This window comes from Lepeophtheirus salmonis, chromosome 4 (genome assembly GCF_016086655.4).
Source record: "Lepeophtheirus salmonis chromosome 4, UVic_Lsal_1.4, whole genome shotgun sequence".
Lineage (NCBI taxonomy): Eukaryota > Metazoa > Arthropoda > Copepoda > Siphonostomatoida > Caligidae > Lepeophtheirus > Lepeophtheirus salmonis.
In genome coordinates this window covers 52,964,103-52,987,563 of record NC_052134.2, presented here as the reverse complement: position 1 = coordinate 52,987,563, position 23,461 = coordinate 52,964,103, and the positions used below count along the sequence as shown (strand labels likewise).

At 31.7% G+C, this 23,461-nt stretch overlaps 1 protein-coding gene across 1 annotated transcript in view; it reads right to left on the bottom strand.

Moving 5' to 3' along the window:
• Window positions 1–14,140, bottom strand: part of LOC121116208 (lipoma-preferred partner) — a 112,245-nt gene extending 98,105 nt beyond the window's left edge. Inside the window, exon 1 of the mRNA XM_040710457.2 lies at window positions 14,001–14,140. The gene's annotated coding sequence lies outside the window, so the exon portion shown is untranslated. The remainder of the gene's footprint in view (window positions 1–14,000) is intronic.
• Window positions 14,141–23,461: the final 9,321 nt, after the last annotated feature.

Genomic DNA, 23,461 nt, shown 5'->3' with positions numbered 1-23,461 from the left:
GTTATTGTATGGGGCTTCTAAACCATAATAAGACTGAACTCCAAGCTTTATTAAGCTAATGGTCTCTCATGGGTCTAAAGATAGAGTAGAGATTGTTTAATTGTGAGCATATTTCTCTGGCTTTTTTCTATGTTGGGAGGTAAAAACTTGATGGTTGAGAAGGGATTAATTATAATCCGTTCTCTGTTATTTCTTATGGGGAAGATTGATTCAAAACTGGACGTATACATCGCTTCTCAGAGTTCCTAACCATAGAATAGGTAGGAGTACGATGCGGTAGGCTGGAGTAGCTGAAGACCCCCTCCCCCCCAAAAAAAAAAAATAATAATAATTTTTGCTTTTTAATAGAAAATCAGTAATTTAAAATTTACACAAATTTTCCAAAAAATATATTTAAAAAAAAAATATTTTTCTCTGAATAGCTATGGATTTTTCAAATTCTTTTCCAAATAATTTATTTTTTTGTGAACAAATGTGGATTTTTGAAAAAAATTCCAAAAAGTTTAATTTTCTGGAAAAAAATTAAAACAATTTTTTTCTTGTAAATAGTGTGAATTTTTGAAATTTTTTTTACAAAACTGAAATATTTAAAATTTGTTTTAAATAAAATTACTATTTGAAATTTAATTCTTCTATTTATTTTCTGAAAAACTTAATTTTTTCGAACAGCTATGGATTTTGAAATTTTATTCTTACAAGTTAAATATTTGAAATTTTTTCCGAAAAAAATCATTAAAAACTAGGAATGATTATTATGATTAAAAAAAGTGCATTTATTACATATATACAAGAACCTTAGAGCCAATGGTTATGTTTAAGGCAATAATACAACCTTGACTAAATTGCAATAAGCATACGCTACATTTATAACCTATCCATTAATAATGCTAATTAAAAATAGAGCCTTATTGTCTATGTAAGCAGTTAATTATAGGACTCAATGAAATACGTACAACGTACAATCATATCCAGATGCACTCCTCCTTCTAGTTTTTTCAATGAGTTAATTAATTAATTATATTAGAGACGTAAGTAAACACTTTGCCTCACATCTGGTAAAGTAATAATACAAATTTGAAAGTGCAATCTGCATTATTCCCTCACTGAAGAAGTTTTGTAGATATAATATAAAGAAGCATAGAAACATTATAAAAAAGAAACCGAAAATCAAAATGGTAACCCTGACAATTTGAAGAATGTTATGGAGGAGAGGTAGAATCATGCTCATGAGGTTTCATCAGATCAGCTACAATCATCTGTGACAAAGGAGGAAGGAGAAAAGGATATAAAAAATGGCATTTGATATAATTTCTCCGTTGTCGATCCCTCATTCTACTCTGAGTTCAACAAGGACTTGCAATTATAACTCCCCAACAAATCCTTCGGATTCCACTCCGTCTTTTATGAGCACACATCAACGTTTAAACATTTTTTGTATATAATTGAATCTATTTAGGAAAGGATCTTCACTACTCAGGAATTAAATAATAATGACAACTGCTATGGAAAAGAAAATTCGACTACCCATTCAAAAAAAAAACGGACCAACAAAAAACTATTTTTTAAAACTCACAAGCATATCATGGAATACTTTTAAGCGCTACTTGTTTTGTCTAAAAATATGTTAACATTTTCTTAGCAGCTGTAATTTGAGAAATAATATGACAGGAACAACGAACGAGAAAAAGTAAATTATAACATTATTTTAGAATAAACAGGCTGCCAGCTGATATATATTATTTAACACCTACGTAATTACTTTATTTTAACGAACTTTAATGAATTTATTGTATCTAATCATTAATATTGTGTTTATTTTATTTTCTCCATTAATCTATTTAGCATTGATTTTGATTTGCAAAAAATGACGATTGAAGAAAAAAAAACACGCACCTAATTTTACAAAAGTACAAACCGTCTCCGCCGTGGATGTTTTTTGGCAAACCTTAATAATTGAATAAATGACTGAACAATCCTTTAAATCATGCTTAGGTCATTGGAGGGGTCTCAAAAGGCCCTTCGTGTCGTTCAGTATTATCGGTTTCTACTTCAGAAATCAGGAGATGATTCAAAAAATCCACAAAAAGACTCCACCCTTCAAAACAGCATCCCCATTATAAAAATATATATATACGAGTTATTAAAAAAAAATGGACTATTTATTCATTTAACAAAAGACTTTATTGCTCATAACGTTATTTTATTTTTTTATTGTTCTTCGATTATTTTGTACCATTGTTTTTTACCTGAAAAATGTAATATTTCGATTTTCTTTTTTCTTTTTTGCCTGTTTCTGAATATAACAAATCTGTGTTTTGTGATGTGCAAACCTTTAATGGATGTTTATATTTGTAGTAAAGTGCCACCAGCTGACCGAAAAATATATATTGTTTTACAAACACTCGGATATAGTTCTTATTTACGTCTTTATTAATAATATTATCAATATATGTATAATATGCAGATCCGGTTTTGCCGGGAGATGGACATAAGGCCAAAATAAATGCGGGAGGACCTCTTAGTTTTTTTTTTAAATAACTTTTTTAGAAAATAAATGAAGTGTCTTTCTTTTTTCGTCCAATTGACCTTTTTTAGAAAAGGTTTATCATTTTTATGGCCTTTTTTACTAAATTAATCTTAAGCATATTTCATTTAATGCCATTTCTAAAATAAAATTTTCTTTATAAATTATTTATGACCATTATATAAAAATATATTTTCGCCTTATGTATTTAAAATTCTACCCAGCACGGGTACCAATCAAGAAAATGGTCTCGGATCCCCTTAAAACTGTTTCGGATAATATGTTATAGTCGTAATAAAACAATAAATAGAATTGGATTTATAGATTTATTTATCATCATAGATATCAGCGAGTAATCTCATCACATATCAATTTCCATCATCTTGGATTCAATGGTTATAAAAAAGTTTTAGAATAAAGACCAAAATTTTTACGCTTTTTAAAGATACTTAAAGTTTTACTTAACGAATTCAATTGATTAACTGAGGTAGGAGTTTAGTATAATCTTATTCAATATGATGGCATGTACAGGGTGCTCTAAAATTTGGAACGTTTTTCAAGGACTTATAAATGAGACGGAGTTGATACTAAGGACAGATATAACTCTAATAATAGGCACTATATGACAAAAATTAAGGACAAATGAAATAATATATATTTGATTCTATTTGAAAAAAACATATTTATATATACTAATCTAAAATAACCTTGAGTGTCTTTCGTCTAATCTAATTTAAATATTTATATGATAGAATAATTTTCCAATAATTTTAAAATACATATTTGAAGAATTCAGCCTGCCTGCCTCCCCTACTATAAACTATGGCTGTAAACTCCAAAACGGTTGAATAAATTGACTGATTTTTAGAATTGAGTCCCTTGAGACACAGTGCTGAATATAGACTATCATTTTTATACTCCAAGGGCCAGGATGTATTTGAGGGGCCGTTAAATACATTTTTCCCCTTCAACTTAGACACTTTTGTAAAAACTTATTTTACAGAATAACGTTAATTTCATATCATTACGGGTTCTTCACTTCTTAGCTTAAAAAACGAGGTCACAAGGTATTTACATGTAATTTTGCAGTTTTAGTTAAATACTGTGTTATTTTCCTATATTTATACATCAAGAGTGAAATAATAATGTTTCAACTTTATTAACATAATGATTAATTTTTAACCATTATCAATACTGAATAAATTTTTAGTCCTAATAGAAATAAGTGGATTGATCTTGTCATAACATTAGAGTGAATGTATTGGGGAACCTCTGAAACCCACTCGTTTGAACTCATATTGTATACAAATTATTATTATACCAAGGGCAGTCCTGCCCGCGATATTTTACAAAGTTGTATTATTACTGCCATTATTTTTTAACTTATTTAGTATTCACCGAAAAAAATCATAAATAACCGGCCAATTCATCCAGGAGCGTCAACAGGGGGCGAGGTGGAGGTCTGTAGCCTCCTCAAATTAAGGATTTTTTAACTTTTTAGTAGAAAATTAATTATTTAATTAATTTTTTTTCAAAAAATTAAATATAATTTATCAAATTTTTATTCTGAAAAAATTAATTTTTCATATTTTTTTAACAAAAAATTTACTTTACTGTGAATAACTATAGATTTTTGAAATTTTCCTCCAAAAATTTTTTGTATACAGTTGTATATTTTGGAAATTTTTTTTACAAAAAAATAATTTTTTATGAGCAGATGTGGATTTTTAAAAAAAAAATTCCATTTTTTTTTAATTGTTGAATTTTGAATTTTTTCTCGAAACAATTTATCATTTAAAATTTAATTTTTGATTTTTATTTCAAAAAATTTGACATTTTGCGAATAGCTTTGAATTATTTTCGGAGAAACATAATATTTGATATTTAATCTTTCAAATATTTTTCCCAAAAAATTTTAATTTTTTTTTTTCTGTCAAAAAAAAAATCCAAAAACCCTAACATATAATCTTGCAGACGCCCCTAATTATGCATAGATGATAAAAATGTTTAATGAGAGAGGATATATGTAGATTTTAATCCACAGTGTGTAGGATATTTAATATGTTAAAGGAGGAATCTCGGAATCTTCTTGAGCGTAAAGAACAAAAACTCAGCATTTATTCTACTTGATGTAGCATATTCAAATAATATAGTTGGAGTCATTGATTTACAAACTAATAAATACTAATGTTGTACATTAATTTTTTTTTTTTCTGTAGATGATGACTTTTGGTGCCGTTAACATTTGATTTTTGAACCGTATGCACATATTATGAAGATATCTAGGTACTTCTTATGATTTGTTGCAATAATATATCATAAGTTGCCTTCAAATGGTGATCTATTAATAATTATGAGTGTTCGACATATACTCTATTCAAGGAGGGTTTAGCCATGATATGGTATGTTTCTGGTTAGATAACAATATAGCTCCTGTAATTCCTACAGATGTAATTGCTAGATATGGAGTCGGACTTTAATTTAATTCCTTCTTCGCATATCTAATTATAGCTAATCAAAGTAATAAAAATTATATTGACCCTCAGCTGCTTTTTTCCCCAACATTCTTCATAATATCAGGGTGACCACGTTCATTTGGTGAATGAAAATCATATAAAAATCTAACCCTGAATTAATTTCAAAGCTTGAGAACCCTGTATTTTGCTCTCTAGACCCACCAAAAATTGAATGTCTCATCATTCATGAATATGATAATAACTAGGAAGGGAGGTCGTTTCTCGTGTTCTTTTTGTCATGATTTAAGGCGATACGATGATATTGAGTCATCATCAATATGATATACAAGGTTTTCTTTCTGATTAATAACAATTCTTGAATGGAATGAATCTTCATTACCTATATCAATATGTATATACACATACTAATATAATACGTTTTATCGATGAAAATCTTTAAACAGAGTAATCGGAGACGGTTGGAAAGAGCAAAGAAGATTCTAAATTTCATGAAGGCCGACAAAAAATTCTGGCAAAGTTTAGGTGCTATATGATGAAAAATATTCAGCGTTGATGCCGCTGTGAATAAGCTGAACAGTCTCTACATCATAACCGAATATCCAGACAATACCTCAGCTTCAGTGAGACCTGTATTCAGAGGAAATGATCCAGCCAGAAACCATTGTCTTGGGCGTTGTGGAGTCTACCCTTCCACTTTCGTGGAGAGGAAGGAGCAGTTCAATGGAGTTGCTGGCATTGAACTTCTGGATAATCTTGGGTCAGAGAAAAGTTCCCTGACAGCTTTGTTTTCACTCAAAATGGAGCTCCTTGTCATTTCACCGGTAAGGCCCATATCTTAAGAAACAATTTACTTGACATTTGGAACCTCAAAATTTGGACACCCTCCTCTCCAGACGTGAACCCCTTGGACTAATCTATCCAGCGTAGTCTGGAGTAAAAGTCAATTCCTACTTCTCAAAGGCGTGTCCAGTTTCTAGAGGCTACCATCAAGAGAGTGGACCAAGCTTAAGGGTTGCTACATAATTAAGGTCTGAAAGGTGTTTAGGCCTAATAATTGAGGTAATTATCAGAGCTGAGGGCTCACATATTGAACAAAAGTTTTGCCAAGCACTAATTTCAGAATATTTTTTTATGCAAAGTTCCTCATAAAACCTGTTGTTTAAATTTTATTCTTGAAAATTGAAAAAAATTAAAACGTATATCCATACGTGACGGTGTTACTTAATTAACATAAAAATTTACTCATTATTTTGTTGTCAGCTGTTGATGTTTCTTCTTCTTTTTTCCATATAAGTGTTCTGAACGTTGTTTACTGGTTGAATAATTCAAATTAGAGCTCTTGTTAAACTGTGAATAATTCCCAACAATGATTATATAACAAGAGTGGGAAAGTCCTTATGCTACAAGTCCAACACTAGTCTCAAGTCCTTGCATTTTTTCATCGAGTACAATGCAAGTCAAATTCTAAGTCGTTCATTACGAATAAAGTCGTATAAAATATGACTTAAACGCGTCCGATATCTTTTTAAGTTCGTGATCCGAAGATTGTATTTTAATTTTCCAAAGCAGTTGTCATTATTATTTAAGTCATAATGTAGACATATTTAAGATTTTATTTAGCAAAAATTTGTTCGGCAGCATTTCATCATTCTAACTTATTTCCGTCTTTCAGGACCACACACTCTCGTGATTGAATTTTATGCTTAGGCATTTTCTTTTCAAGAATTAATTAATTATGACAAAACGATTGGAAAATAAAAAAGACTGTTTGGAAATTAGAAAAAATCTCAATTGCGTTTAGGTCATATTTGGTAGAACTCTACTCATAATAATAGTTGAGTTTATTCATTTTCAGAATTATATCATCAAATTAAATACCACCCATTGGTTCAAAAAGACTTAAATCATTGATAAATATAGATATTGCAATAGTTTGAACAAACAAAGTAATTGATTACACGGATATATTTGACTACAGTAGAACCCCGTAACTCGACGCTTATTTGTTCTGGAAAGTGTGTGGAGGAGCGATTCAGCCGTTGAATTGCATATCAATTATATTTCATGAGAAATAATAAAACAGGGATCATTAATTTGGATCAACCATCAAATTGTCATCCCTAACCCTACCTTTTTTATACAAAATCTATGAGAAATATGCTCAAAATTAAATACTTTCTGCTACGTCTGACCCATGTTGTTGGTTTAAAACAGTAGGCATAAAACTATGGGTTTTATGAAAGGAAAAGCTTGGAGCATACCTAGTCCTACAATAACAGGTTATAACGCACTAAACAGCAAATATCTTTTATTGACAAAAAGTCAGGTGAGTCAGATTTTGTAGTCTTATTCGAGCTGATCAAAACAAAAAAATTGTAGCCATTTTCCCTCTCAAACTGCCAATCTATTTCTGGGTCCCAGAGACTATATGTACTGCAATAGGTCGAATAGAACAGTGAATTATTATATGAATATGCATACCTGACTTTTTAATCCGGACAGTTTGAGACAGCATTATTGGCTACTTTCTTGTGAACAAGTTTGTATGATAAATAAGTAATCACATTAGTAGTAGAGTTGCGAATATTAACTACTTTGTAGCGTGCCTGTTTTGTTGTTGTTGGCAGCCTGAACAGTATTTTTTATAATTTATAAAGCTATTACGAATATTATTTCATTTTTGAGGAGGGAAAATCTAAGAATAACATGTAATCAAGACTGTGTGTGCGCCCACAAATGACTCAGAGTTACGCGGAAGAGTTATTAATGTATAAGTCCCTGTTGGACTAGAAGAAGGATTGATGATTGAGATCGGAGTAATTCCTCCTATGCCTATGCTTAGTGATGTATATCCTGTGTATTTTTTAGCTCACTCATTTTTTTTTTTTGGAATTGATAATCTGAAGAATTAATTAGTTATTATATAACTCCTGAGTAGTGAACTTCCTTTTCTACAACATTCAATTATATTCGAAATCTGATTGAACGTTTGTATGTGGTCATAAATGATGGAGAGTAAACTCGATGATTATTTGCAGAATTATAAAAGTAAGTCCTTTTTCGACTCAGAGTAGAATTGGGGATCAACATCCGAGTAATTCTAACCAATGTCTTTATTGATTTCCTTCTCCCCACCCTCCCTTGTCACTACTGATTGTAGCTAGATCTGAGGAAACGTCGTGACAGCTAGGCTTCCTTCAAGCTGTCAAGGTAACCATGTTGATTTTCATTTTTTTTAACATGCCCAAAGTACACGCCATTTTCATCACTACCCTTTCTAGATACAGAGTGGAGCTTGTGTTTATTTCCTTCTCGTCATAGCTGTTGACAGCTAATATAATAAAACTTCATGGCAGTTTAGCTGTTCTTCCCCCAAACATTCTTCAAATTTACATGTTTATCACATTATTTTTTCCATGTATTTTTTGTTAGTATAGCAGTAAGTCATATTCTGAACAACTCTATTCCTTTTTCATCAACGACCCTAAATGGACTTGTCCTGGGACACGAGAACTATTGGCCACTCAAGTCCATGTCAACAAACCAATCATTGATAATTAATTATAACGATAATTCATCAATGATAAATAATAAAGGAACCTTGTAAATCAGGGATTTACAAGGAATTGAATTAAAAATCAATTTGTCATGTGAACAAAAAACCCCAAAGATGCATGCATCCCATAATCAAAGTTCCAATACAAGTGGGCATAAAACCCCTATAATATATTATTCCGTAATGAAACTATCACAGCAGGAGGACTCCATAATAATACTTAATTTCATAATTAATTAATTTAAATTTAGGGCACGTTCTCTTAAAATCAATAGAAATGAATTTTAAAACTTTATGATCCTGAACACCCAGGTAGACTTTGCATAGACGGCTTTACAAATTATGATTTTGAAGGTGTAATTGATGGGAATGTTATAAAATATGTTTGTAAAGGTATTCATTTTATAAAACGTTTCTATATGCGTGGAGAATGAACACAAAAACAATCTTGAAGACAAATCAAAAAATTAAGGAGAAATGTTGATAGTTTCGATCAGAAATGAGTGGATTACATTTCTATTCTTCATCGAATTATCGTCTATTTCTTTGAGCAAATTATTTTGATTAATCCTTTGAAGTCACCGCAAATTGCAAATTAAAGTAGAAAAAATTGATTTTCGCAATGAAATAATTAAAAATTAATCAATTTAATGAGTTTAAAAACATCATATCAGGGTCAAATTACGTCTCACCCATCAGTTGAAGCTATCTCTGCTTCCAAAAGATGGCGTGCCTGTTCATACTTCCAAAATTGCCCAGTAATGGTAAGCCTACAATTCTGACCATTTTTGGCCCAAAAATATGTCTTTATTGTGCTATATCTCACTATTAATACATTGCATCAAAATAGCTTAAAGTATGCTTAAAGGTTAAGTGTATACTAAAAAAAGTTGATTTGCAGTTTTGTGTTTGGTGAACATTCCAAGGTGAAAAGGCGGAGTAGGCGCCCTAAAAGAAATGTGCTGTTTATGGACTCAATACAGTATAGAATGCAACAGCAAACAGTAATCATAACTATATTTTGAAATTATGATAATACATTGGCCTAGTTGATGCTATAGAGTTGATTTGCAATTTGCAGGTCCTGCAAATAACTAATGAGCAGGGCTTATAAAAAAGTCGAGCTAGTGCAGAGTAGGCTGTATTTAGCCCGTTTTAGCTACGTAATGCTTCATTTCAGGGGCATTTACAGGATTATATAAATAAATTATTTATTTTGGGAGGGGGCTTAGTTGTTGAATTTTTTTGAAAAAAAAAATAAATTTAAAATATTATTTTTTTTGGAAAAAAATCTCAAATACCCACTGTCCTACACAACAAAAAATTTAGTTTTTGACAATAAAACTATAAAACAAATATTAGATTTTTGGACACAAATCCAGAGCTTTTTAGAAAAAAATTAATTTGGTTGTTGGAAAATTTTAAGAATCCATAGCTATTCATAGAAAATTAAAATTTTTGGAAATTTTATTAAAAAATTTAATTAAATTTTTTGGAAATTTCGTAGAAAAATTTAATTAAATTTCAAATATTAAATTTTTTTTGCAAAAAAGCAACAAATCCTTTTTTTATTGGGGGTGCTACAGCCTTTCGAGCCCGACCCTGTGGACGCTCCTGATTTTGAGAAAAATCCTAGTTACTTGCTTTTGTATTGACGAGCCACATGTGTAGTACTGATATTAGTTTATTTTATATGTTAGTGTATGGATAATGGTATTATTTCTTTATCCATTTGATGGAAGGCTTTGTGTAGCATATTACTATTCGTTAAAAGCCATTGAAATCCACTAAAGGTATTGATTTAATGAAGTGGGGGATTTGGTTGAAGATGACGAAATATAACATTATATATTATGTGACATCTTATTAAGTCAACAATAATGCGTTTAATCGAGTAGAAACATCTCAATCTCATCATATTGAAATTGACTTTTCAGAAATGAGGAAATTAGAAAACGGCATCTATTTAAATCACAACGTGATCAAAATCAGAGGGATGTCACACATGTAGAAAAGTGCATTTTAAAAGCATTGACAGAAACAATGAACCCGTCTAGTTATGCATAAAGCATTAAAATATCTGCTGATCAGAGGCATGAGGTGGTGCATCAGCACAAAAACAATCATAAATAAATATTACTTCACAATTGCATACAGCCTAATATTTGACGTACATATTTCAACCAATTAAGGGATTTATATTCAAATTTCCGGGACAAGATGTAATGCTCAATAATTATAATTATAGTTTAAAGCACACATTTAATTCATGTAACTATATTTGGTCCCAATTTGGTGTTTTAAATAGCATATATCTTATTATTTATCTTGACTTTTGAAAGGGGATTTTTGAAACCTTTAGGTATAATTTGCTGTGCCTCCAAAGGTTTAATCAGAATATTCACTTAGTTATATAATACAAATCTATGTAATTCAGACTTAAACAGTTTTAAATTACTTTAGTGTAGATAAGCCATAAACAGGAGCGTCCGCAGGATTAAATATATATTTTTTTATTCTAATTTCTTTTTTTTCGGGGGGGCGGCTTGAAAAAATTTCAAAAGTTCATAGCTATTTAAAAAAATTAAATTTTTTAATAATATTTCAAAAATCATATTTCATATATAATAATTTTGGAGAAAAATTTGAAAAATCCATTTGTACTCACAGAAAATATTTTTTTTTTTTTTGGAAATAAATGTCTAATATTAAATTTTTTGCTCTACTGCATAATTTGCCCGAATGACGAAACAAATTCTAGTAAAAAGCAAAAATTCCTTAATTTGAGGGGAAGCTACAACAACTCCAGCCCACCCCTGTGCCCCCCCGGATGAATTTAAACAGGAGCATCCCTTTAATATTTTTTTAAATGATAAAATATAGAGCGTTTTCACTGACGGAGCAAATTTCATCACAATTGAAGGAAAAGTCTTCTTGGGGTCTCAAAAATGATATTTTTATTATTACATAAAATGTACACATTTTTAACATATCTTTATCGAATTTAATACTATTTACTACCTCAAAAATAATGTGAATTTTGAATTACATCAAAGTAATATGTACCCAAAAATACTTATAAAATGACTAGATTTACAGAGATAATTTTGTTTTGAATGGATTAGTGACGAAGTAGGGTATTTGAAGAACATTATTGAAGCCTTGCAAATTTAATAGGTAATTTATTGTCTAGACAAGGGATGTCCAACCTGCAACTCGAAGGTTGCATTGCAACCCTTTAAGGTCAAGTTCAGCCCACTTCTCATTCTCACTTAAGTAGTATTTTTTAGCAAAATTGTCAAAATATCATCAAACCGCATCGAATGCGTATAATACGTACTACAAACATTGAAAAATATTTTCAAAATAAATGAATTTTTTGAAAAGTTATCGCTTTGGAGAAAAAAAAAATAATGAGAAAACAGGGAAAAAAAGAATTTCGATAAAATTAAAAAATTAGATTTGCCCTAAATTTGAAATAAATACAATGTATCTAATAGTTTAATTTTTTGTAGACATTTTTCAAGACATTTAGTTTAATAAGTTATGTGGCCCATTAAAATATTTCAACTCGTAATCTGGCCCATTATATTAAAAGGATGGGCATCCCTGGTCTAGACCATGCTGCTTGTAAAACCTTTTACCTACATGTTTTTCAGTTTTTTGCCTTCCTTCCAAAGAATAAGTGATGTTTTCATGATTTGCTTGCTTTGAGAAATTAGTCATAAACTCTATTATTAAGCAAGCAAAGTAACTTGACTTAATCCCTACTCATTACCTACTTAGTTAATATAAATACCCTTTACAATCACCTAAAATGGTGGTTGTTCACATGTAGATAATAGGTTTTACAAAAAGAGGGCAACATGTATTGATGGAAACATTTTTTAAATACATATTAGGATCTGATCTATAATAAAACTAATCATTATAGAGATACATCTTTAAAAGGTTTGAGTCCTTTTATTTGTCCCATTTTGACATCCCAATACACATGAATAGTTCACATGTTTCCTTAATATCAATAAAAATGGTGTGTATGTCTATAAAATATAGTTGCTTATGCCTCCAAGGTGGCTTACATCAACGTCACATGAAAACGCTCAACATGCTTATAGATAAATAATTAATTAGTCATAATTATTGGCATTATCTAGCCATTAAGAATGTAATATAAGAAAATATATGGATTTCAATTATCATATCCGTCGGAGAAAGTTCAGAGAAAAAACCACCATTAAATGAAATAGGTTCACAATTTATTTAAAAAGGCTACAAGAAGGCTGGATCTTTTGTAAAAAAAGATCATTATAAAAAATAAAGTTGAAGTATTTCTATATGCAGGCCATATTTTGATATCCATAGTTTATTTGGGCTCTTACCTGCTTGAGAGTATACAATAGCTTTTTGCTCGTACAATATTACAAAAGCCACATTTACGAGTACTGGGACACTAATAATTAAAAACCTACAAAAGTTCAATAACAATTCAATATGCTCATTCATCTTTAACTAACGTCAATCAGCAAGCAAAATCACTCACTCTTACCATTTCGAGTAAGATTGCATCATAAATCTATGATGAGCCCCACAAATATCTGAGCATTGCCCAAAAAACAACCCTTGCCCAAATCTGTACATTGATAAAGCATTTGCCCGGGATCAACAGCTATTTTAAACCCTAATTTGGGCACAGTTCAACTGTGAAAACATCCTTTATGGATACTATCAAGTGTAATATTCTTTGAATAGGTAATGTTTAGTGTTGAAAGACACGGCCCTGCGCCGAGTTTGTTTTTTTACGGTTCGGTTAAGGGATTTTTTTTGGAACGATTTTCGGTCTGGACCACGGTCTCAGACCGTAGACTTATTTTCTTTCGGTCTCACTTTATGAACCTTATTTTTCCGGTCTCAATTTATGGACCAATTTTTTTTGGTCTCGTATATTATGAGAGACCATTTTTTTTTTTCAAAAAAATCTCCAAAGTAAGTCCTAGAACAAATACTGTATACATACAAAAGACGGCGGGATCAAAATTAATCTGAGTTTTTACTGTTTTAACTTCGTATAACGTCATTGTACTTGAAAAAACATATGATGTCATGTTATAAACAATTTATCTGTAAAATCGGTCTAGACCGATTTTTTTGGTACCGAACTAGACCAAACTCTTCCTTTGGACCAATCTAGACCGATATGGAACTAATTCAGCCAAAAAAAAAATAACAGTCTCAGACCAACCTAGGATTTCTAGACCAAAACAAAACATTAGTCATGTTTGTACAATGGTTCACAATTTTCTTTAATATTAATTAATATAAGAGTTTTATTCTATAAAACTTGGTTGTTGAGCCCTCCCCCTAGAGGACATCAATCCCAATGTTGACGTCACATGAAAACCTTCCATTCCCAATTTTTTATATTAATAATAATTTAGCTTACTTGGACTTTGTTTCTTGTTTATATAAGGGGTAATAAGGATCACACTCAACACGACAGCTCAGAGAGGTATTTGAATATTGACTACGGTGAGGAGTAGGGTTTGGAAATGCCTTTATCTTATTGTTATTGCATAAATAATAATACTTAGTGTTTGGTGTAGTACTACGAGAAAGAGTAAGCGCGACGACACCGGCGTTCTCCTCTTCTTCTCCTTCTCTCCTCGAGAATAATCAGCAATATATTTTTGTATGTTCGTACAAAAGGAAAATCAGGCATAATATTGTCATGTCAATCACTGACAGTTGTTAGGAGGCAGAGTAGGGTGTATAAATCATCATGGTGTCCCCCTGATGTCTGAGGATACAAGTACATGCGTCATAAGAATTATGAGTTTTAAGGTGTGCAGAGAATTGGTTCAATAGGTTTTGATTTCTTGGACTTAACAAGGTGCTCCACAAAAGTGTTAAGTGGGGTTGGGGGAGTATGGGCTTAGTTTTGATTATTTTTTTTTTAAACAAAATTTTAATTTTTGTTTAAAATAATTCAAAACAAATTTCAAAAATTAAAATTTTGTTTAAAAAAAAATAAATCAATTTGTCTAAAATTATCTTCTACTCGTTTTCCAATAACAAAAGTGCCTACACATGTAATAAAGAAATCAAGGGTCCAGGTTGTATAGATGATTATACATATAGATTATATAAATTTGGAATTCTGATATAAATAATTTATTTCTGCGTTATGTACATCAAGGAATCTGAAGAACTCTTATAAATGAAATATTTTTCTTAGAGTTAGACACAACGCAGAGTTCACTTAAGAACAAAAGAACTTCAGAATTTCAATGATGGAGCAGCGGATGGCCTATAAAAACTCTTTCTGGTTCCTCATTTGGGCTTTCAGTGGATTATTATGCGTTCTTATGGAACTCATTAGTTCTTATAGGAGTATATAATTATTCGAGGTTTGGAGAAGAACATAGAGGCACTATCACAGACATTGAAAGGAAAGGGGCATCTGCACAATGAACCATTAAAGAAGATGAGATCCATCGAGTGAGGCACACAGAGACGAGATCCCCTGAACAGAATATGAAGAGAGGGTCAGAAGGCGTGTTACTAGGTTATCCAAATTGAAAAATATGAACTCCAAGGGAAAATGGATCGATGCAGGTCCAATGAAATGCAATCCAGGCGGAGGGGGAACTTTTTTAAGGCATTCAACTAATAAAATTAATTATATTTGATATTACTAAGGTAGGTGGCAGACTATAGACTTTATTTGAGGAAGATGTTGTACACAAGAAATATTAATAAATAACGAAGGAAAAAAATAATAAAGAAAAAAAGGATAACTTACCAACTGTTTTCCTTTTCTAATCTCAAAACAGTAACTTATTTGACCAACCAGCCCGTTTTTACTTATTAGTATCTTTTCTACGTACGTCGTTACCCCAGAGACGACAAGTTGGTAAATATCTTAATCTAAATTTTACCCGTTACTAAAGTTGCATATACTAGAGAAGATATGACCGGAGAAAGAGAAGAGTTGCAAAAGGGAAGACACCTTTATTGTATCGTGCAACCTTTCATACAAAAATAAACAGAAAAAGTCAAAAATCAGTTAGTAATAGTTATCCAATTCTTTCAAAATATGGAATGATTATCTAAATAATTGTTGAGAATTGTTCACAACATATCAAGACCTAATTATTTTTGAACCAATTAACTTTCAGAACACTGACTAAGGGGAAGAAGCAGTAATATTGACAGCTGACAACAAAATACATTGTATATTTTTGTGTTACTGAGATAAGGCCGACCTTAATAGATAGTTAATTTTTGGGATGTTGCTTTGACTATTCATTTAATCAATTCAATTAACTCAAATTAAGTAAAAAACCAATGACTATGTTTAACTTTGAAACTTGTTCTTCAAACCAGGGCCATCCATAACCAATCTATTTGTGTATAGTAGCTAAATTATACCCTATCTGTAGTGTATATACAAAGAAATGTCTGCCTCAAAATGCCACATAAATTAATTTGTCAGCTATGTATATTTATTTCTCTATGGTTGAGTGAGCATTGCGTCATATTCATCCGTACGAGAAGGTACTTAATTCAATGGACAATGGTCAATGACTTTGTGAGCTTCTTGGATTGATGATAGCGTTTGCTAATCATAGGCTATGAGTAAGATCGACATGATTTTTTTTTAAGTGAAAAATTGCTTTTGAATGAGTTGTACAAGCCAACAACATAATTTCACACCTTTGAATAAATAGTAAACGACTGGCTTTGATATGCAATTATCTACTACAATCCAGGTTCTATTTAACCACGACCAAAATTCCGTAATATTGTGAAAAAAGAAAATCCTTGAGCATAAGACTGGCCTCTGAAAATAGTCTTTCTTCCTAAAAGATACAAGGGGAAAACCCAAAATCAGTGTGTACTAGTTAGCATAACAAAAGCTGTCGTATTGTGACTACATGGTGGGCAAGTTAATCCTCCTGACTAAAATAATTATTAAACTTTTAATTAAGCGTTTTCATGTGACGTCGCCGTTGTTGATGTTGACCATTTTGGGGCCCTAAGCAACCAAGTTTATATCAATTAAAAAAGTGTGCGAATTGAGATTCGTCGATCACGTTCAAGTATCATTTTCTCGACTTGTATCAACTTTGTTAGGGTTTTAACTAATTTTGTATGCTTTAAAATATCGAAATATGAATTAATTTCAATCGCTCAACCTTCATTAATCATTGAATTAGTAAGTGTTCAGATTTCAATAGATCACATAGTAGTAGAAAATCTTTTGTGGTAATATCGGTTTTGTTATTGGAGGGCCCTAACTGTAGTGACTATGGATGACTCACTATATATATGCTGATATTTACTAGTGAAAAAAATAAAATATTCACGCTCTAGGCCTTCCTGGACCTCCAGTGATTACGCCCCTTAATATAGACCGAAAATACTCTGATGTTGGTTTCAGTTCTAATCTAAGCCTAACAAGGATTTGCAACTACAATCAAGCAAACCCCAAATGTTACTCCCCGTCTTTCATGAGTATAAGCACTACTTTATACAATATTTTCAAGTAAATGGCATTTTAAGACAAAATTTATTACTTATGAAATTTAAATTGAACAATTAGCTATTATATCATTCAATATGATCACCAGCTCTAAATGGGACATATAGTCCTAGAAGGTCTTTATTATATCTTTCTTGTTTAAACGGAATATGTTCCTCTTTACTAAGAGCTTCAGGAATATCATTTCAGCTAGAAATATCATGGGATAAGGTCAAGGCTGTAGAAGGCCACTCATCAGCTTTAATAACGACATGGAATTGGCTTTCGAGGTAATACATGACAGTTTTGGCAACATTACAAGGCACTAAGTATTAAATCCAGATAAGCCTCGTATCTGAAGGGTATTCGGCTTCGAGCCATTACATCTTAAGAAGATTTAAGTGCACAGAGAAGGTCAACTTGAGACCGTTGTCAAAAATGTGAGCCGGCATGATATTCCTGTACCTGGTGATCAAGCCAAACACCATTATCTTGGACAGGAACTTTGTTTTCATTACAGGAGGAACATTAACTCTGTCCTTTGCCAGCAAGCGGTCATTCTTTGGGTTATAAGCAGCGTTCAAGGTGAAGTTTGACTCATCACTGAATAGCTTTATGATGCCTGAATTTGATTTTCAAATTTGGTGGAGTTTTTTGCTTCTTTGCAACCTGATGACCTTCATCTTCGTGGAAATAAGGTGACACCTTCCCCTGATGTAGGACTTCAAGACAAGGTCGTCCTAGATGGCCCTGGCCACCGTCCTCCCACAAATAGGCCTCCTCCGAGAATGAGCAGTCATAGAAATGCCAGGATTTGCTTTGATGAGCTTCTTGAGCCCAGCCAGAAAGTGGCCAGTCCGATTTTTGGGTTTGGGTGAATCACATGAGGAATGGAAAAGCCCTTTACCCACCTTCAGTTCCTTATGACGTCATAGACGGTGCTCCTTACATATTTTTTTACTTTTATGATTGCCTTAGCATCGTTTTTGGCCTCAAACAATTATGGAATTACTTTCAGTTTGTCCTCTGGCTGCTTCATGGTGAAAATGAACAGATTAAGTAAAAAAAAAAAATGTTGTCTATGTACTTTTGTTAGAGTACTTTAAGGTGAAGTTTAGAGCTTATCAAGATGAACTCACTAGATTAAAAAAAAGCAATTAGAAATATGTCTGGATATTTTTGCCCACCCCTGTACAGCTTTGGAAAATAAAAAAGTATGTTCAGATTTTCCAACTACAAAAAGCTTCTCCCATTTTTTAAAACATACTTTATACACCTCTGTATATCAGTTATAAGTATTGTGTGTGTCATGTTATTATATTATTAAAACATTTTAACATACTTTTTACAATTTTCTTTTTGGGGTGGATCAATTGTAAAGTAGGTAGTACTTTGAATGATGGTGTCAGACTTATTTTTATCATATAGGAGAAGGCAGTGAGTATGTATTGCGCAAATATGTTCACGTGGGCTCATGAAATTGTAGATACCTAATTGATATGATGTTCATATTAGAGTTATAAAATGAAATAATCTCTTGTCATTTCAATATGTTTTCTTCGATTTTGGGAAAAAAATGGCGTCAGAAAAAATGTCAAGGACAAAATGGCAGGTTGGCTATGGGGCAACAAACCACTGAGAGGATTTGGGCAGGTAGTCAAAGGCTGAGTTGTTGTAGAGTGCAAGGAAACTGAAAACCACATGCAAATTCTTTGAAAGAGCCTATCTGTTATGGTTCTCATAACTTGGCTTGATATCCATTAGAAAAATGAATTCACATTTCTAGATATTCAAATTTAAACATTCGAGGCCTTTGAGTGACTACGTAATGTAGCCAGTTTCGTTCTCTTTGGAAAAGAAAGAAGGTTTATGAAGAGAAGAAGAACATCGTCTTATTGCAATTTTAGATTGTTCCAACTGTACTGAGCTTTTCAGTTTTCCTCGAACTCTCCAACGACTTGACCTTTGACTACCTGCCGGAATCCTCTCAGCGGTTTGTTGCTCCACAGCTAACCTGCCATTTTGCCCTTGACATTTTTTCCGTTGCCATTTTTTTCTAAAATCGAAGAAAACATATTGAAATTGGTTTGTCGTGCCACAGCCAACCACCTCTTCTTCTGACACATCCTGGATGGTAACAAAGTAGAAATCACTGCTCTTGTCTTATACAAATGCTTGGCTGTCCATCCAAGAGTCTTGTCGATTATGAATAATCCATGTCGTATGAAATTATAATTGTCATTGATAACGTAGAGTTAAGTGAATATACATTTTTCCATTGGAACAGCTGTCGTGTTTGTTTATTCTTCTTTTATCACAAATATATATTATATTGGTGATAGTTATTTTATCAGTTTCAAAGAATCTTGCCATTTTTTTCCACTAATACACTTTTTCTTTTTTTTCTCCTGCCATTTTTCCCACAGCCATTTTTTCCGTTACCATTTTTCCCTGAAAGCGTTTTCTTCTATTCCTACATTTTTGAACATAGTTAATCATTAGTTGTAAGGAATTAGATTCAAGAGATAATCTTCCTAAATTATTTGTTCTTAAACGTATATTTTATTTGAAAAATTAAAACGATACTTCCTTGAAGAGACCATTTTCACGTGGAGTTACAATGAATGAACAGCAATAACAAGCCAAAAGAAATGTACAGACTTAGTACATTCCCTCTATTTTGGGGGTGCTGTCTGTTCATTGTGATATCAAGTGAAATTTCTCTATAGAGTCGTTTTAATGCGACCTCCAAATTGTTGGAGTCAGACATTTTGGCCTAAGAAAACCAAGTTATTTAACCATTTTTTATTAATATTAATGTTAATAGTAAACTATTAAATGTGGAAATGGGCTAGACAAATGAAAGGCTTAAATCTTACTCTCTATCAAAAATATATTCCTCTAAAGTATAGTTTTATTATACATCTCACCTTAAAATGTACTTAGCCTTTTTTTAATCACGTTTTAGATTATAGTTTCGATTCAGAACCATATTTTGAAATGGTATAGCTCTACAGTTGAAAAATGACGGTAATAACACTGGATTAAATACATTACAGCATTCAAAAAGTATTAATATACAGTTCCAACAAAATGTGCCTAATCATTTCAAATCAAGTGAAATGAAGGATCATTTATGGAAGCTAATATTATTTTTTTATTAGCTTTATATTATAGCTAAAACTAAAGAATAAACCTTATGGTAAAAATTCAAAATATTTCTCGTCAAAAAAAAGTTCGATTTTGATTGATTTTTCAGTTTAACATTGATTTTTCTAATAGAATATTTAATAAATAACCAATGTAAGGTTGGGTGAAAACGATTTAAAAAATTTAATTAACTCTAAAGACAGGAAGATTAGGGCCACTCTAAATATGTTTCATATCTAATGTATTTAATTAGATGTAAGTAATCTAATGGACTTGTTTACATTTAATTTCAGTACTTTTCCAATCTCTAAAATATTCACTACGTCTAACAATTAGTCAAATAATCGCCTTCATTTTATTTTATTTAAAAACAACCATATTTTGTTTATTTATTTATTATTTTTATTTAAAAATCCCAGGCAATTACATAAAACATAAAAAACATTATAGTTTAAATTTAGTGCCCCGGAGTTGAGCCATATTTACTATAAATATACATACAGAACAAATTCACTAAAATGAACTAAAATTCTAATTTTTTCCGTTAAAAACTCTTCCCTTGTTGAATGTCATTGATTGAATATACTTGATCACTTCTGATGCTGTGGACCATATATCCGTTCGTATATTTGGAATTTTCAGCGATAAGGCCACATATCTCGCAGATGCTACCAAAATTATACTTCTCACTCCTTGCCCAACAATATGTTCATAATATGGGAGACTACTCGCAATAAGAAGCTTGGAGTTTAACAAATCAAAATCAATTTATTTTGTTTCTGATGTAGCTCCTTTTCTCTTTCGTGAAAGTCCGAAAAGCTCAATCGCTATATGAAATTTTTCATCTTCACCTATCAAAGCTTTGGCGTTTAACTACTTTACTAATTGCTTTAGAATAGTTAGAGACGAGCAATCAACAAGGGCATGGGCTGTGGAATTGAATTTATTACCACAGTCCTTAGTTTTTTTGTTATAAACAATTGAAAAAGATATGTAAAAAATATTAGCTTCCATATATGATTTTTTATTCCAGAGGATTTTGTTCGATTCGGAAGTGTCCTTAAGATTTTAAACGGGATCGGATGGGAAGTCAAAATTTTGGGAGCGATACATCCCTCCTATACTTATATCTACCTCGGTGTAAAGGACTTTAGGCAAAGAGTGGACACTCAAGGCAAGGAAGGTAGTGTTTAGTAGTTCTCAATTCTGACTGGCTTAAAATTAGAAGCTGCTACATGTTCCTCCAGCTAGGCTCGCAGCCAGTGTATGTGTGAAAAAAGAGGAATAAGGCTGACTACGTTAGGAACATAATCTTCCCTGTGTTTTAGATCAATTGCTTATTTTTCCCTTGACCTCTCATTCCCTAGAGTCCTTTACCACGGCGTTTCTTGCCTAACATAAAAATATACATTGCATTTTGTTGTCAGTTGAATACGATGTTTCTTTAACGTTGATTGGGTGGATTTGAATTCGCTCTTGTTAAGCTGGGAACAATACCCAACAGTTATTAGTTAATAGTTTCATAGATGGGAAGAATTGGCCGATTACGGAGGGATTTTGGGGATTTCCACCTGCTTCGTTTCAGATGAAAGTTGTGTGATACTTATACAATACAGGTAACAACGACATGATACGTAGTAAATTTCATAATAATTACAGGTGGTGTTTTTTTTTTACATAGGTACACAAGATTTCTCAAGTAGTGTTTTGGTTTATCTTTTGTTATTAATTAATATCATCTTCTATGTAACCATAAAAACACAGAGAAGTTTCCACGTACGTTTGTAGGCGTGAAGGATTCTAGAATCATCATGAGCTTTGATAAAGTTCTGTATGACACATTCACAAATAAAACATTGCGTACTCTTTTGTAAGAGTGTTCAAACGTATTCATATATCCAGCATGAAAATTGGCAGAGAGGTTTTTAATCATTCGTGTACATTAACAAGATGTCAAAATGAGCAATATGAAACTCCTACACTCCAACTAACGTTCCATGGCACACGTTTATGTATATGTATATATATTTAATGCTTATTAGGTTTTAACAGAAGGATTTTCCATCATTCAATTAGACAAATCTTTATTTTGAGGTGAGGAAAATAGAATGCTCAGTGCACTTTACAAATACTATAATATCAGGGCCTTTGGAACCGGAGGTCCCCTTTCCCCAAAAAGCGTTAAACATATATTTTTTAAGGGAACAAATCGAAGGATGCAGCAGTCGCATCTCTAATTTTGAAGGCCGGGCAAGTCCCTTTCTAGATCTTCAGGACGCATCCAAATCGAACACAAAGGTCCTATCATTTATAAATATTTATTAAATATTATTAGCTAGTAACGTCATCAATCAATCACAATCATCAATGATTTACTTTTTATAAGGCAAACAAACTATCCACGTTTATCAAAGGTACTTAAAGAGTGTTGTAAATTTACTATCAGTGATGTCATCTTGCGGCTAAGGTATTGAAACAAAATTAAGTAACATTAGATTATTTACTTATTTGTTATTTATTATTGAAACTTTGTCAAGAACCGACTACAGGGATGGAACGATGTTAAATTACATATTATAGAAAGTTAACACATTAATGCATAAATGTAGAGGTCTTACATCTAGTAAATTCAGTCCAAATCTATACTTATCTTCAGGAGTTTTTATTTAACCTGTGACTGAATGTTACAAAGTAAACATAGAGATTGATTAATAAGGAGTTTTTGACGTCATCCATTGAAAAGTAAAAGTAAAAAATCACTTACTATATGTATTTTGACAATTTTTCTATCGATATTTCTCGTAGACTCACATCTGTAAAATCGATATAATGTCGTATAATTTGCAAAATTACTTTTATGGTGTAATTTTAATTGGAGGAATCTTTTACTATATTTTATATTAGGTGGGGGAAGAAGTAATTCCTTTTTTTTCGCTTTATTTCAATGATGTATAAGGAGTGTTAAAATAATCCGATTTTAGCCAAGTATTCCCTGTTCTGTTCGATAACTTGTTGCCAACGAGAATACAACTTCATAATACCTTTTTCCTAAAAGTCCTTCTCCCTATTGTCGGAAAACTAATTTTACAGTCACCCAAATGTTTTGGCCATAGAGAGAAACTGGTGGTAGTCACTTTGTGTCAGATCGGGAGCGTAGGGTGGATTCCTAAAAACTTCCCATCCGAGCTCCCAAAGCTTTTGTGTATCATCAAATATGTGTACAGCCTGGC